This window comes from Barbus barbus (genome assembly GCF_936440315.1).
Source record: "Barbus barbus genome assembly, chromosome: 25".
NCBI classification, from domain to species: Eukaryota; Metazoa; Chordata; class Actinopteri; order Cypriniformes; family Cyprinidae; genus Barbus; species Barbus barbus.
In genome coordinates, this window is record NC_136753.1 from 23227566 (window position 1) to 23246668 (window position 19103).

Genomic DNA, 19103 nt, shown 5'->3' on the forward strand with positions numbered 1-19103 from the left:
TTGTAAATATGAATGGGAATATACTTCAGAGATATTTTACTCATAAGAATTTCTAGGGGTACCAATGATTGTGTCCAACGTGCATTTGAGAAAAACATTTCATAATGAGATTTTCCCCAATTTTCAGTTGTTTTAGTTCAATGAGAGGTTAGATTTTTGTAATTAAAAAAAAAAAAAAAAAAAAAGATCAAAAGGATTAATAATGCAGGTTTATTTTCAGAGACTTCTTTGATTATATATGGTGCCAATAATTCTGACCATGACTGTATATATTTTTATTCTTATATTTTATATTATATATAAATATATTTCATATATAAACATAAATTTTTTTTCTTAAATATATACATGCATGTGTTTGTATTTGCAGATGAATATACACAGTATACACACATGTAGTATGTAAACAAAAACTTTTATTTTGGATGCGATTAATCGATTGACAGCACTAATTGTAACGTAACTATATTAGTATCTACATCCAAGGGACAATGTTTAATGCTTGTTTTAAATGCTTAAGCTCTTTAAAGTGAGGTGGATTCTTAAATGTCTTTGTACATTTTTTATCATTCATCATTACAAACTTTATAGTTATCATTATAGTTATTGTCCTTGTGCGAAAGGCCCTTTGTCTGTTTTTACTCCGCAAATGAAAACAGTTCCAAACAAAACTGTTGCAAAATTAAACATTACAGTAGTGGTGTTTGACTCCTGAATGATTCGGTGGAGTGAATGATTCTTTAGTTTTTCTCTTTAATGAATCGGTATTTTGAATGAATCGTTAAAAATAAATGAATAATTAAATAACTCTTTCATAAAGATGTCGCCACTTACTGGCATGTCTTTCAGAAAGAATGGCTGAAAAATACACCGATTGATAAACGCAGACAAGCAGAATCATTTTTATCTCTCCATTAAGAGTTATGGCAAGATTTGATCTTTTTCCTTACAGCAGTTCCCAAGTATTTAGCTCCATATCAAACATGTAATTTAGGGTCACGTGGGTAAGTTCTGACACCTGCATTGTATAATGTTATGTTACTGGAAAAAAACATGTAGTTTTGAACTGTGGCCGTACACTCAACCCTTTTTCTCTTTTTCTTGCTCTTCCTCTCTGCTGAGGTGATTAACTGCGCACATGTTTGAAGGTGGGATTATGCTTGTCTAATTGTGGTGTACGCTGTCATGGTGACTATCAGCCAATCGGGGGTAAACACCATTACTTGGCAGCGTTTGGGTGAAAAGCGACGTGTTCTGATGTCAACATCAGAATTACAATGGCAAAACAAGATTATGTTTTGGCAGGAAAATCAATACTCTTGCCACACTGGACCGGTTTTATTTTTTATAAACAACCTATAAGGTAAACTGTCCTGGACCCTTTGTTCTTTCTTGCTTTTTTGGCCAGGATGGGTTTTTATATGACATGAGTCATGTGAGACTTTCGATGTTTGTTGGCACGATTCTGCTTTTGGAATCCAGAAATTGGTGTTTTTATGTGGATAAAAGAGAAAATGATTTCCTTTTCACAGATCTACAGTCAGCCCCTTGTCTGAGTTCAACCATTTTTTTAAAATTTTGTTAATAAGAAAATGCATGAACGTCATCTGCACATTGCAGATGTTGTGTAGACTGTGATCAGATGAATGCAGATTCGCTTTAATTCTAAGCCTCCCAAGCACACCTGCTCTCCTGCACAGCAAACCTGCTCAATTAACCGAGGGCCGAGAAGAAAACATCACAGGAAGTCAATAAAGCCATATCACCCCCCGCAGGGGCCTGGAATCACAATAACCCACCACAAACACATTATTACATATTAAAATTTGCCTTTGAGATATTGTGTAACACCAAGTGTCCAGCGACACCATGCCTCTCTAAGACTTTATTAGTTTGCTTTCTCACATGTACTAAAGGGTGCTCCGTTGAAATTGAATTGCTGTTTAAACACACTCTCCAATGATGTCTCGGAGTTCAAAGCATACTAAGTGTTTGTCCTGGAGACACTGCAGGCCAAACAAGAGGGATTTAACCCTTATTTTCTAGACTGCATGAAATAGTTATTATCTAAGCATGACTATTATTAGACATCTTTTTCTGCCATAATAATCTAATGTCTGAATTATGTTTGTATTAGATCTTTTCTTAGCATATATAATTCCTTTGTTATTTGGTAAATTATGTAATGCAATTTAAAGTTTGTTGATTTGATAGTCAGTACGATAACTATTAATTTTATTCTTATTCAAATACATTTAACAAATTACAAAAACGAATAATTGTATAATATAGAATTATTAAAATAATTGTACTTTAATTTATAATTTTATATTATTATTATTTTGTAATTAATCCAATTTAATTTACTTGATTGACAGCCATAATGATTATATAATGACTATATAGTTTAGATTAGTATATCAATATATTTTATGCATTACAATCAGGAATCAATCTGGTTTTTTAAAAAAGAACTCTATCTTCACCAAGGGTGCATCAATTTGATCTAAAATACATTAAAAACAGTAATATTATTAGAATTAAATTTTTTTTATTCTAATATATTTTATAGTGTAATTTATTCCTGTGATGGCTAAACATTAATTAACATGTAATCTTTTGTATCTTCTATATTTTTTAGATATTATATAAATTGTATTAAATTGATCAAAAGTGACAGTAAAGATATTTTATAATTGTACAAAAGAAAAAAAATATGCTTGTCTTTTTATTCATCAAAGACCCCCCCCCCCCCCCCCCCCCAAATACTATGCAGCAAACACAATTTTCTACATTGATGATAAACATTTTAAAATACATTAAAATAGAAAACAGGTTTTATTTATCTGTGTGAATGTTTATACATATATATATATATAAAAATGATTCCAAACTTTGGCTGGTAGTGTATAAAGTATACTATGATGGAAATTTGTTTCCTTTTCTTGCTCACTCTTTCTTCATTCATTACTTCATTAAAGGGTTGCTTAGAGTCACAGATGAGTCACACTTCTATTTCCCATGAGGCTTTGCTGCATGAAGATGCTTTTAGAGTGCACTGCTCCTCAGCGTCCACCATCCTCCTATAAATATTGCATTGCAATGAAACTGCATGGAGGTAGATGCTCCCCATGGCCTAATGTACAAACACGTGCTAAGCTACACAAAGGGAGATTAGGAAAGTGGATAAAAAGGAAGAAAGGGATAAACAGAGCAGACTTGATCTTCATAGGCAAGTCTATGTACAGCCCACCACAGGTGCTTAATAAATCATGAAAATATAAGGCGTGTTGCGCGACTTCAGAGCGGCTCTGGCTGGGAAAAGGAGATAAGTGATCACTCCAGGTCTGGAATCAAAAGACCCTCTTATGGGTTTGTCAGCAGTCAACGCTTGAGCTTCTGACATTGAGAGCAAACGTGTTGAAGAAGACTCTTGTGTTAACAGTATTTCCACAAAACACCATGCTTGGATGAAGCACAGGCATTGATCAAAACACACTCACGCACAAAAAGCACTCACCGTGCAATCATTTCAATGTCAAACACCTCTTCAGCCAATTGCTCTGACCTGTAAGAGGAACATATACCTCTCCTCGAGCTTCGTACTTCCGTTTGATTCTTTCCTTCCAGCCCTAAATCTCCTGTTTTCTTTGCTTTCACCCACCAGGATAAGAACGGCTGAGTTCTGTTTCAAAGGGATGGAAAGATTACCTTTATTTCCATTATAAAGTACTTTTGATATGACGGGCATCTTTGAACACAGTGGGAACCTGAAATCTAGTACACTGGCCTTCATTATATCTCTCTCAGTCTTGGATGAAGAGGCGCAATACCCCTGTAAAAGAGCAGTGAATGGTGGGCATCCTGGATTGACTTGTTTGCTGAATATCAGAGTAGTTTTTTCTGATCTATTTATGATGGCCTCATTAAAAGTGCTTTTGATGTGAAGAATGCAACAACAGCACACAGAATTATTGAGTAGTTTGTGGTCACAGCGTGCAACATCTAGGCCTGTCCAAGACACATGAATGTACATTTTTAAACCAAAGATGTGAAAGGATTTTATTGTCTTCCTTTTATTCATTTTTTTATTTTTTATTTTTTATTTATTGATTTATTTTTTAAGGGGTCAATAAGTCATTGTTTTAGGTGTTTAATAATTTTGGACTGCAGATCAATTGACATAATATATATTTTTTCACATTATATTTTGTTAGAATGAACTTTTACTCATATTATTCATAAACAGTTACTGAGTAGCAACGTTTATTTTGGAAATAAGAAGGGATATTTTGCATTTTCAATCTAATTTGGTGGGGAAAAAAACAAAAAGATAGAAAGAAAAAAAATCACATGCCTTTATATGACAAAAAAATTTTGTCTGGCTTTTTTCACATGGGCCATTAGGCAACCACCATTTAATCCCTGCCTGGATTTTATTTTATTATTTATTTTATTTTTCCTTTCTTTCATTAATTGTAATGATATATTCCTGTCTTTCCTTCAGACGATTTTGAGCTAATAGACCAGGTCACTTTTCTTCTATATATATATATATGTATATATAGTAGGCCTATATATATATATATATATATATATATATACTGTACATCAAACCTCTGACACTGAATAATTAACAGGATGTTGCGGTCATATAGTTTAATGATTGACATCACTGAAATTGTAGTAATGAAATTCCTTTTTAACCTGAGAACATCTTTATGTCAAGATCTTGCATTTCTCCACTCAAAATTATTGATTAAAGGCATATAAAATATGAATGCATTTGGTATATTGCACAAAATATGTTTAATGCATACGTTTTCTTTAGTAACATCAGAGCACGTTAGTGACATTTACATTTTGGATGAGTAAAAGGTAAGCTTTCTCACCTTTAATGTGTTCTAGCAAGTTAAAATCAATGATCTGTTGTTTTGCATTCACAGGGTCGACTTGAACATGTCGCATATCGGTTTCCTGCATTATTATTTGTCTGACAGAAATTTGAACACTTTCTTATTTGCATTTGTAATGCAAATCAAAATCCTCCCCATGTTTTAATAGCATATATTTTCCTACATGTTTTGTTAAACAAATGATTGACCACAATTGCTGCTTTTTATTTTTTAGGCTCCGTGCTTGCCGATTTTTCATAATAGGTTTACTAGCACTAAAGATAACAAGACCTTTCATTTGCAAGGCCTTTCGGAGCTGTCAACAACCCATTCAAGAGCCTACAGCATTGGCTCGGTTTCAAACAATCTTTTTAAAGGTCAGTCCGAAGTTACTTGTCATTTGGTTGACGCTTTTTCCCCATTTGATTTGTTTATAAAGTGTATTTCATTAAATGTTGTGCATACTAGATAGCAGTACTCCAGAAACGCTTGCCTGTCAGAGTTGTTGGTCATCTGCAGTAATGAGTCAGTGGCGAGCCTAACAAGGCTGAGCTTTTGGATTGCAAATACAGGCCGCTGTATCCATAATGAGGCCTTTGCAATCGTAGATTAAGCAAACATGTCATGTGATTGGACTCATTACAATTTTAACAGCAGATGTTGCTTTGTGTTCTTTGATTTCTGTCAAATATTTAATATAAGACCTTATTTTCATTCAGGCTTGTGACTGACATGTACAGACGCGCACGGAGTTGGGCTATTTTTATTGGCACCGAGCGTCAAATTCTTCTCTACGTTCGACCTTACTATGCGTGGACTGTTTAAATGCTTGGCACGGTGTTATAAATTGTCCACATTCATCAATTCCTACTTGAACTTTTTTACATCACTCTTTCGTTCTATACAAAAAGTAGTGTTTATCAACAAAAAAACACTTGTGCATGTTGAGGGAAAGCCTGCGGCTAGCCCCAAAAATGTCTTTATTTTCTTCTTCTTCAACGAACCTCCACACAAGCCAGTTTGCTACTGCCATCAGCCTTCGCAGTTGTAAACCAGAAACCAATTTATTCTCTTCTTGGACGCCGTCACACGGACTTACCGTGCTAGACAATTTATAAACAGTGCTTTCCTCCCCACCCAGCACAAATACCTGGTTCAAATTAAGAGTCTTTAGGAGTTATGGATATCTTTCAGAACTTCACATGTGCTGAAAGCCATCTCTGGCTTTTTTTTTTGCATAGCCCACATTCTCTGAAGCAAAAACACAATTACCTCATCTGTAAGGAGCTTACAAAAATGTTGCAAACGAGGGTTATTCAAACATAATAAGTCAAGAAAAATGTCAGGGCGGGATTTGATAAATCTGGAAGTGGCAACAAAGGGGATATTATTCGTTTCGTGGAGCACTATCCTAGGAATTGGATTCAAACACATATTAGAGACAAGACTGATGGCCAACATATACAAATTACCAATGAGAGCGACAAGCTTAGTGGAGAGTGTATGGGTAAAAGTCCTCTATCTCTTATCTGCTTGTACAAACAATGCTTTGACTGCATTAAAGCTCACTTTGTTTGAATAGGTCAGTATGGCTGAAAGATGAAAGCCGATGCTGTCAGTCTTAGCGTGTGTGCATATTTCAGCTCAAATCATTTTCTATTAAATTAGCATTATATATCAAACCATTCTTGAAACACATTCTATATGGTGTTGAAGGCTTTTTTACTACCGTAGATGTTTTTCATGCAGGTTTCTGACTAAGCCTTTTTATTCTGAATCCATTCAAAGCACATAAAACCATCAGAACATTTTAAATATCAATAAATCAGGTGACTCCTGGAAACTGGTGAAGCGGGACGCCTGCTCCAGATGTGCGGGTGGCACACGGGGAATGAGAAGGGGAAAAGGCAGAAAGAATGAAGGAGAACAGAGTTTGCAGTTCAGTAGAGGAGAAAGGAACGAGAGCGCGTCTCTATACCTGCCTGGCATGGGCTGCACGCTGCATGCAAAAGCCAAGGGGACTTTTTTAGCTGGAGTTTGAAAGCTTTAGGATCAGCCTTAAATCGTGAAGGTTGGCACCAGTCTTTTGCCTTTGTTTAATCGGGATCGTACAGTATTGCTTTGGAATAAGAAATACAAGAATTTGTGTGCCTCAAAATGTGCTATTATTTGTTTCCCTGTTACCTGCTATCTTTTTGTGAAGATTTATGCTTCCCGAACTAAACTTTTTCACATTTGACATTTTTACATTTCTGTCTCTTTCAATTTGAGCTGATCTTTAAATACATTTTCTGAAGTAAAATGCAGTTGCAAGGGTGATTTTTGTAATAAAACAAAGATTAAAATGTCATGTGTTACTTGTCATTTCTTTGTAGTTATTTGGAAATGTAATAGCATTTTAATGTTTTTTTTTTCAGTGTGTAGTAACAATTTTCACAAACAATTACAAAGAACACTAAATTAAACGTGAAATTTTTAGTCGAAAAACTGAAATAATAGTATTTTCTTGTAAAACGTATTAAAAAAAATCTTTGTTTTATTTACAACTTTACAACTAGCTGGCACCTTTATGTTCCATTAATCCTTTTTCAATGAAAGTATACGGGATTTTTACACCTCTTTTATTGTCTGCAATACAAAAGTCTAAAATCGAATATAGCGCTTCTTTCCTGAACAAACTGCACGATTTGAGATGTCATTCAATGCAAAGTTTACTACTTAAGGTTAAGGGTTGTTCATTAAGTATGAGCAATAGTAATAGCAATGCTTGCCTTAGCAAGCACCCCTAATAAATAAATGTCACCATCTCTGCAGATTCTTCCACATTTCAAACTAAACAGCAGTTAATTATCGCCGTAGGCCAAGAGCTTTGATGAAAACCTCTTTCCCTCCATCTATTCCTGGAAGTGATTTTCTTTAGGTCCTGAGGTAAACTAGCCCACTGGCTCTCAGCAGGCTTCCCGATGCTACCGCTGCTATGAATTAACATATACAGCATTAATGAAGGATTTACTCAGAAATCTCGACTCAACAACTTCGCGGGCGGCTAAACTTGTGAGATAAGTCTGGGGGGGTTCATAATTTTTTGCTCTGTTTAAAATAGCCCTCACAGGATTGAGCTGTGCTTTGTTGTTGATTTATCGTGGATGAGGACGAGCGAGTCTGTTTGCATTACTTGTTTTATTCCTAGACTGCTTCCAAAATCAACAGGTTAGAAACAGTTCTCCCCTTTTTTGAGGGTTTACACCTTCTTCTAAGAATTCTTTGAACTTCAAAAGTGTTGCATTTGTGTGTTCTGAGGAGTCGTGCTTAAGGGCCGTGAGTTATTGGGTTCTAGACTGAAGCGTAGCCACTGTTAATTCCCCTTGGCTCTCTGCCCTGTCTTTGTGTTGAATATGGATGCTATAAGCCCGTATGTACCTTTCATTAACATGTCACTGCCGTTTCTTGTGATTGACAAGGCTGCTGAGTGTAAACAATGCGTGCAATCGGGGCTTGCGGCTGAATTGCAGCGAGGTATGCTGACAGTGGCAACCTGCTCTGATTGGTTGCAGGATTGTCATGTCAGTCATGTCTGGTGACGCCGCTATTGCAAATCTGATCGGACTGGAATCTGGAAGATATCCAGTTTCAAGGTGTAAACATGAAGTAGGAGTGAAATCCTTCATGAAAACAATAGGCAAACAGATCTTGGACACACAAACAAGGAGATTCAAGTTTATACAAACAGAAATTGGCTAAATAGACTGCAGTACAGCAGCCGCCCTCATGCACTCACTGTGACCCCTGCAACTGACAGAAAGAACAATGATGGGACAGTGAAGAACTAACACATACAAAGAAGAAGCAACCGATGTGTCTGATGAATGGTGACTTTGAAGTTTGAGGGTGATCCTGTAACAACATGCAAGTCCCTGGAGAATTCACAAAAAAACACAAATAACAGCACTACAATAGCTCAGTTGTTTCTTCAAGTATAAAATGGGTCAAAGAGATATTGGAAATGGTGTAATGTTATCAATGATCATACTTGATAACATAAGATTTAACTGATAATAATGCTGACAATATATTCTAATTCAACATGACTATATGGTTTGATAATAGAAGAGTGAGGAACGTATTTTTTATAGTCTGACATTTTTTAATCTATTCATTTTAACTATGAATTATTTAAATTACAATATTATTCAAATATTTTAACATCATGAAAATAATTTGTAATTATTTAAAATGATTTAATATACACGATTTGTACAAGTAAATAACTATGTAGTTTTAAATAATTAAATACTGTTTGGTTAAATTTTGTTGCTGTCTAAGAATTTTTGAAAGAAATATCTTATGGTCACCATTTATTTAAAAAAAAAAAAAAAAGCTGTTTTTTTGACTATTTTAAATGACTGAATTTTCATCAGTCCAGTCATAAATGTCATATGATACTTCAGAAGTGATTCTAGTTTGCTGATTTGGGGATTATTATTATCAATGTTGAAAACAGAGGTGCTGCTTTATTATTTTTGTGGAAACTGTGGCACATTTTTTGGATACTTTCAGAAAGACACCTTTTATTTCATTATAAATATATTTACTGTCAGTTTTGATCAATTTAATGCCAATATACATATATACACATACATATATACAGTATATTCTGGGAAAGAGTACATTGTGTCTTTAAGAGTGTTATGTACTTTGAACACTTTATTTTACGGTTACAACTATTAGTTGCTTATTAGCATGCATATTACTAGAATATTAGCCATGCATTAGTGCTAATTAAGCACATATTAATGCCTTATTCTACATGACCTTATTCTACATCCCTAATCCTACCCAATACCTAAACTTACCAACTACCTTACTAACTATTAATAAGCAGCAAATTAAGAATTTATTGAGGGAAAAGTCATAGTTAATAGTTAACAAGTGTTACCTATTCTAAAGTGTGACCGTACGTTTTTCTATTTTTCTAAAAAAAAACAAAAAGCTTAGGTAATCACAGAAACTAGTCTGACAGGTTCCTGTAAAGGACCATCACTTATGTCACAGTCACATACCCTGCAAATATACTAACAAATAACTTGCATATGTTACAAACACATACAAATGCATGAAAGGCACAGCCGTGCCACCATATGTCCCCAACACACTGTAATGGTTTCTACCGATGCGTTTGGACTCCTTGCCCTCAACCCTGTGTTCTGGGTTCCCCGTCTGTTGTCCGCACTCATATGTTTCCTATCGCCAGCGTGGCTGTGGTTCCCTTCCCCGATTCTGCCGGACTGGAAAAACAGAGCTAATATGGTGTGATCCATGGAGCAAGCTTTGATGCAGGACCTTTCACAAACACCCCCACCCCCCGCCACCATATGGTTTGAATTGGTCTCTTAATTTATTTCCTATAAATGTCTCTTGAATATTCAGTCAGGCCACGTGTGGAGCCTGGGTTGGAAAACAGAAGGCCTCGGAGAGCAGTTTGTGGTGACGTGTGATGAGTATATTTTCCATTTATTTGTTTTCATTCATTTCTTGTTGCCATCTATTTGTGTGCATATGGTAGGACCAGACAAGACTTCAAGCTAAGCGTAGCTGGCCCACATCAGAATAACAAATAAATGAATCAGGGTGAAGGAAAAGACGTCGTCCATGATACCGAGGTAATATGAATCAGAAGTCATTAAAAGGCAATAAGTAGGAGAAGTGGAGGATGAGGTCATTGTGATTCATGTGTTGGAGGTCAGGTTTCATGGGTTTCGAGCTTGTTTTAGAGTGGCCAACTCTGGAGCGCATGGAAACAAAGCTTTCCAAAGTGACTGTAGTTTCCTACAGCAGACGGCGAGAAACGATAGCACTCACTAACTCACACGGAGCCGTTTCTCATTTCACTCCAGCACCTTTTTTTTCTGTGCTGATTTTGGAGGATGAAATTAAACATGATAAAATGAGTTAAACAGAACTTAATGGCAGCTGAAAGGATGAGCAATTTGACCAAACTATTTAATAAACTAACCTACAGCCTACGTAATCTATGTCATAGTGTTACTGATATACGTGCATGAGTTAATGGACAAATACACTTATAAACAGTAGACACCGCATATTATGATTGATCCTTCAGTTGGTTTATTGATGGTTGAATGTTCTCATTTATTATACAGATTACATTGTATAAAATTACTTGAAGAGATATTGTGTTGATTTGGCTTACCAAACTGATAATAAATTCATTTTATTTTTATCTGACACGTTTTTACATGTTAAAATTGCATTTGGCCTAGATTACTCTTAATTGCTTTAATACACTGGAAAAAAGGGTAACTAAATTAACTGGTTAAGAAAACTATTTTAGTGCATTGTATCTCTTCAATTGCAAGTTACCACTTTTTGCATTACTTGAAAGTTTCAGGAACTTATTTTGTCTTTGTATTTTTTTAAATGATCAGTAATTTTCTAGCTTAAAATCTATTTAATACATTTTATATTATTCAGATATTTATATGATTTATACCAACAATACAATTAGGTAGACCTAGCTCTTTAATTGCATGTCACCACCAAGTATTGTTTTTAAATAATATGTTTAGCTTACATTTTATTTCAATAACTTTAATGTTAGATACTTTAATGGTTTGCTTTTAACATATTTATATTTATACACGCTGTAATGTATATATAAATTGACTTATATTAATTGAATCCATTTTTAAATGTCATTGTCTTATGTAAATTTCTCCAGATGTACTGTAAATAAGACCTGCTGAAGCTCCTCTGAGAGTGTCCTAGCGATGACAGAGTCATTAAGGTGTTCCATTGATCCCGACTCTATCTGAGGAGAAAACTTGCCTATTGACTCCCCCACCCTGTTCCCGCTTTCTCCTCTCCTTTTTCCCCTCACTCTATCTCAGAATGGCCTTGTCAGGGAGGATTAATTGGGGTAGGCCAGTGTCAAGCTGTCTGTACAACACACCCAGACTGTGCTCTCCAACAGTAAACAATAAGGGTGTGGATTAGTTTTGAAACAATGTGTTTATTTAAAAAGCTCACTTCCTGTATGCACTTGACAACCCTCCCATTAATTTCATTGGCAGCGACTCTGGTTCAGAAAAATGTTATCATTGTTTAGGAGGAAAATACAAAACCCAAACAAAACAAAATACAGTGCTTTTTAAAATGGCACTCGGTTCCTGAGAGATACTAAAATGCTAGGCGAGCCCACGTTGAAATAGCGCCCAGAAATCTCTTAAACCTCTGAGCAGAAAACAAACTCCAAATCATTTTGTTTGAGTTGGCAGCATTTTATTTGGTGGATTTTTGTTTACAGTCAAAACAGAGACTGAAAATGCTTGGCTGTGCAGTTTTATTTTTTTCGAACTTCACCTCCGCTAACTGTGGTTGTCTTTCTTTTTTGGTGCCTGTAGGGTCTGAAATGTAGTGCTAGTTGCAGAGCCTTGGAGCTAGTGCTCAAAGCCCCTGTGCCCAGAGCCAGATCCTGGCCAAAAGGAACACAATTGCACTTTTCTAACATGCAGAAACAAAGTATTTGGCAAGAATGATTCCATAGCTGTTCAAAGACAGCTAGGGATTATTAAGCTAATATTAATGATTTATTTCTTCAACTTTAAATACAAAATATTTTTAAATACAATTTTTTTTTCTGATGTTGATTAATATTAAGTATTTGTTTCAATGTTTTTTAAGCTTTAGATGTAATCTGAGATTGATTTATTTTTAATTAGATGACTTTCATCAAACACTATATCATGGATTTATTTGATTTTATATATATATTTCTATTATGAGCACTTATTTTTACAAAATTTACTTAATTTTTCTATACCGTATGCCTTTTGTATCTTTTTCCATATAGTACTTTTATATTGTTGTGATACGTTCACTTTCAGCAAATAAATTATTTTATTTAAATTATATTTTATTTTATTAATTTTTTTAATAGTTTATTTTACATAGTTATGTAAATTTATAACATCAGCCATTTATCGGTTATAGGCCATTTAAAAAAATAAAATAAAATAACAAATAATTATTGGCTTAATGGAACCAACCAGAATTTAAAAATCAGTTTATCGATATAAACCAGGCGGTTTTAGGAGAAGAAATTAAGTATTCAATTTCAAAAACTTTGTGAGGTTGAGACTCTCAGAAATTTGACTCTTGATGTTTACCTGATGTGCAGAAGTGACTGAACCCGTGATCTTCTTAGGCAAAATATGACTCGCAGAATCCCGCATATTAGTCCGTTTCACATCAAAAATACTTACGCCCTGAACTTTGAGGTTTGTTTTTCAAGCGATTACCAGCGTTAACCCCGCAAATGAGTTCATTCCCGAGACTGACAACTGTGAACAAACATAAAAAGGTTTTAAAAGGCAGCGTCGCACCCGTCCTTTGATGAAGTTACGCCATATAACAGGTAAACTTGGAGGATGGTGTTTAAGCCCTCTTTAAGCTTGTTAATCCCACCCTGGTACAGACGAAACCCGCTCTGCTAGATCCGTGTCAATCTGCAGCCCCTTCCTTGGCCTGGATTTACATGCATTCCCTCTAACGCTGTTGTATTACACCGGGTTGCGACTTCAGGGTAGAAACGGGGTTCAATCAGAACTTTTCTGCTTCGTGCACTTACATTTTTCTTTCTCGCCACCGCCGTTTTTTTTGAAGGGCGAATACGCTGTCTTATTTACAACCAAACATGACTGGTTTTGTAAATTGACTCCTCAATTCTGTTCAGGGGCCAGACACAGGGGAAGGAAGGTTAGCTGCCTGTTGTATGATAAGCTGGCAGAACCTATCAGGCTTCTCCGCTAGCAGATAGCGCTCTGTATTTCTGTCATGCTTTATCGCCAGCCTGGGTGAAACTAAACTGCAAGCAAGAGCAGACTGAGGGGGCCATTTCTGTGGATTACTAAAGCCGACTTTAATTTCAAAGACCAGTGGCGTATCCAGAGAAGGTCTGCGGGCTTCGTCTGGTGCCGATTGGCAGCATTAGCTGGCGTGGCGGCCCATCACGGTATAACAGGACCACGGCGCTGGTGTGGCTTCCGGTTGAGCTGTTGCGTAGGGTGTTGCGCCAACTACTATATCTCTCTCGCTTTCTCTTCCCTTCTCTTTTCACCCCCGTGATGAAGTCGACAGGAAACGCATGGCAGGAAGCTGTGGGATTTGTAAGGAGTCATTAAGAAAGGAGGTGACAGTTCAAATGAGTGGTTCTGAGGCGGCGACAATGCCGCGCACAATGCCAAAGAGAGCGCCGGCTGCTTTATCACCACACCTCTGATTCGTTGTGCTACAGCAACCGGAATCAGCCACAATGCCATTATTTTAGCTTGATGGATGAAAGCGCAGCGCAAAATATCAGAATGAATTTGCTCTTCCATTTCCATTCCAAGTCGAGTTTATCCTCGGCCAATTTGGAAGCGTAATCTCCTTGGTATAATTCTCGCCTTTGTGGCGAAAGACGGTTAAATATTCAGAAGAAACCTCAGGGAGTCTTTAATATTTGTTAGATGCGCTTTTGAATCACAATTCATATTGACATTAAGAAGTGCTCGCCCCCCTCAAGATGTTCGTATTTGTGGAATGTGCGACGGTTGTTTTTAATATCAGTTATTATTAGAAATAGCATTTCAAATGATATGTCACAAGGGAGCAAATATCATTTACAAAGCACTAATGACTTCAGAACACTGCTCTAGCCTCCGGTGGAGGATGCATGCAGCACACAGTATGGGAGCAGGCGCGGCGGTTTTTTCGGCATCTGGCCGTCCTCGTCTGTTAATTCTTAAAAGCCAATCACTCAAAAGCCCTTCATTACTATGCATCAAACACAAGAGGTGAGCGCTGGCCCTTTAATGGGTTTGTGCTGCTGTTTGTTCTAAGTATGCAAATGAGGCACTAAAATATGTACATGTCCCGTGTCGAGATGGATTGGGTTTTGGGGGGATTAATTATTCAGGAGGCATTATCATTATTAGGCTTTGCATCTTCTATTAGGATGGATCGAGGAGAGGGGAAAAAAGCCCTCACCTCATGCCGGACGGCCTGTAATGAGTCATCAATAAAACATTTTCATAATGTCAGGGAGACACAAGTGTGGATGCTTGATCTAATTTTGCATTGACTCTCCTGGTCATTAGTTCAATATGGCATGAACACCATTTTATTAAAGATACAGGCGAGAAGGACGCATGCCTGATGTGCCCTGACAGTCCGTGCATCAAGATGCTTTTTTAATGTATGTTTAATGGTTAATCATTACAAATAATCGAGAAAATCTGTTTAAAGGCTGCTCTTCGGGAGGATTCTTGTTTCACGTTAGGTCACGATGAATTATGATGAGATGGCCTTTGCCTTAGTCCAGATTTGCAGGGCTTCCTTTCTCCGTGAGAAGAAAAATCTGCGAGTCGAGACGTCCGAGACCACAAGACTGTGTGTATAAAAGGGAATCGTTTTTACTAGTAGGTATAGTAGTGTAGGCTATGTGTAGTAGTAACCTATAGTTGCCCAAGTCTTATGAAATGATCAAAGTGAGTTGCTTCTTTAACTTTGATCAACTCTTCTCTATTGCATAGGACTAGCTGAAAAGAATTAGCCCAATGCAAGATGATATTATCAAACTCTTCAATAAAGACGACGCTCCTCCTGGGTGTAAACTTAAACTTTCATGATCTCAAATCTCAGCAAGTTGCAAACAATCAAAAGTTGGAGACGGGGGTTCAAATAATAACAGCGGTCTACTTCAAGCACAAGAGGGGGCGGCTTTATTGCCGCTGAGACATAATAAGTAAATGCAAATTGCAACTAGTTAAGCACAGCAAAATAATATGATACTATTGTCTGAGGCAGATTGCTATTATAATGTTAGCATGTGCAAATAATTACATTCTCTTCCTGATACAATTACATTATTTGTTCTGCTTGTATTATACACCAATAAAAGCAAACATCATATTAGGATTCATGGCACTTTTCGCTTTGCATTATCAATATGTGGAAATAATTGTCTGCTGAGAGATTAAATTACATTATTGTGTATCTTTTTCATGCCTAATAAATAATGATGGATGGCTTTTATTTTCATCACCACCTGCAACCATTTTATCTTCCCCCTGAATGTTAAAAATTAAAGAAAAAAGAGAGGGAAGTAGATAAAGAAACAGGAGGCGAGTGTTGTCTGTGCCATCGAAATAAAGTGGAAGCGAGACAGAACGTGACGTGCCAGAATTTGCAAACCGCTGGCTTTGAGCGTTTGTTCCGGGCAGGAAAACACAAAAACGAGAGCTCGCGAGTCAGGAAGTGACAGATTAAATCAGTTTGCCATTTTCAGTTATGCCCACCCCTCGGATATAGGAATATTAATGCTCGAGATGTATTGTGAGAACATCAATTCTGTCGATACACTCCTATATCTCCAATTTTGTGTCTGAACAGCAATTTGCAATCTTAAATACAGATACTTGACTAATATATCGAAAATATCGACTTGAGGTCTATGGAGTCACACTACGTACAGTATGCATGCATTGATGCTACAGGGCAAAGCTCTATATGAAGCACGCTGGCAAACCATCCAGATCATGCATTAGCATTTAGGGACATTCTCTCATTTACAAGTCCTCAACGCTTGCCTTTATCCTCGCGTAGCTTCAATTTTCATCAGTGCACTTTGTGGCGATAAGAGAATTGATTAGCTACCAGTCTGCTCGAAGCTTGATGTTTAATTGGCTTCTGTCTCTCTTCCTTCCCAATACTAGTCAATGCCGAGCCGTCGCACTCCTGTTGCATTTGATGCATTTTTTTGGCACACGGTTAGGAGAGATAAAACAAGGTAAGGTGCTATATTAAGTTAATTGGCGTTCGAAAGGCAGGGGAAAAAAACGATTGGTGTTATAACTTCATAACTTCTTAAGTCATGCCTTGTGCACAGCTAGGCGTTGGACCAATGTAAAATTTACATTTTAATGAAATATTTGAATAGTACTTGAAATTCACTCTAGCTGGGCTCCCAGACCTAAAACCAACATTTCATGTTTGTGTTTTTGAATGGCAGCGTCGGGGAAATTAACATGCCAATCATACAGATTAGAGGGGCATCAGTGTAAAGTCAGACCTGCTTCAATCAAGGTTCACTGCAGGTAAACAGCTGCCATGACATATTTTAATGACAGTTATTTTCCATCCCCTCCCCTGAAGAAGAGCATTAAATCTGGGCTGAAATGAGAGATGCGGAGAGTTGCACAGGCTGAGAGTCCCATCAGAAGCTGCTTTAATACGTATCTGTAAAAGTGTGTACAGAAGTAAAGGCCTGTAAAGTAAAGGCTCTAATCTCAAACAGTAATGTGCCAAATATTAATGAGACAGTTGGGAAATGTAGGCCTGCTGCTTTCAGGATTTCAAGTTCTCTGAGCATTCAGTGTTACGCTGACTTTCCATAATTATTTATCTTAAACCTGGAAATAAGCAATCTGTAAAACACAGGAACATTATGACAGAAAACCTGCAGTTCCACTTAATTACTTTGATATATAAGTGCAATGGTAATAGGTATATAATACTACACAGAACGTCTCCGCAGTCATCCAGACCTACTTTAGTAGTTAAATATGTATTGACCTTAGATTAATGCATGCGCAAATGTGCTTTTTGCACTCATGATATGTAAATCAAAAGTAAACTTAGTCACGCCCATTAATGCATGGTGGCAGAAAGCCGTGAGACTCGTAATTATTCATGTTGTTTTGCATCACTTAAATTATTAAGATATCCTGCTTGAATATGGAAAATATCTGAAAATTAATCCAAACAATGCTTCAGTTTAGCATAAGAGAAAAATGTTAAAATTATTATTTTTTGAGATTGTGAAAAGTGAATGAATATTTGATATAATATTAATATAAAAATTAAATATAATTATCATCATAAAATAATGCTTAAAATGAATATTACAATGTTTTAAAACAGCATTGTAATTTATTCATTATACTTAAAGCATATTATTTTATAATTGATTTAATTTTTCTTAACTCAACTTTTACAGTTTTACAGAGAATGTGTTGATATGAGATCTTGCTTGAATATGGAAAATCTGTGGCAATTCATCCAACCATGCTTCCTTTAAGCACAAAAGAAAAATTTAGGATTATATGATCATCATCATGCTGTTTAAAAAAAAAAAAAAAAAAAAAAAAAATTATATATATATATATATATATATATATATATATATATATATATATATATAAATCGTAAAATAAATCTTAAAATTAATAAAGAATATTTAAAAATAGCATTATAATAATCATTTATTTATTATTAGTTTTATATATCTCAATATTTGACCTAATTCTTTTAACTGTCCTACTGTTCTATGTTGATATGCAGCCCTGAGAGGCCTGTAGAACAGCTGGCAGTAATTGAAACAAAACATTGGCTGATTAACCAGCATCTGACAACCCATGATCCAAACAGCATGCCCAATGCAAATCAAAATAACACGAGCTCCGAACACAAGAGGCCCTGGAATGAAGTGGTCATCATCTAATTAACACAAAATGTTTTAATTACAGGCTAAACCAAGCAGCACAGTGTGTCAATTTAACTGATGTGCTAAGTGGTGGTTTACAATATCAGAAACTGACAAATAATTGGAATCTAATTGCAGCAGGTCTATTGCCCACCAGTGCCCGAAGCAGCTCATCTTAATAAACTTTTCTCTCTTTTTTTTTTGTTAAACATCAAACTGAGAATAGCAAACACTACCGCCCCTGCTAATTGCCACGTCGCAGGATTGGGAATTTGCCAGCTCTGACTATTAAAGCAAAGCTCTTGTGTGGATTGCTGTTGCATTGCCACACTTTAATTAGAATGAAACGAGGGGTAGGAACGGAGTCTTGTTACTGCAATTCAATATATGTAAATAAGATAATGCACTAATCTGTCCATTTCATTTCCAAAAGCCTACACAGACCGTGGGTTCGGTAATAAGGGCTAGACTCTCACATAACATAAGTAGACTGGTGTGAACGACATGATGGAGACAGTTTGGATTTTTTCATTTGAAGATCAAAAGGTGTTCATGCTTTGCAAAGACACTCTGACACTGAATAGCATAACTTTACTTTTATATAAACTTACGAGAGCGGTTCACTGAAAATGAATTCTTTTCAAGCCTTGAATAAACAAGTAAAA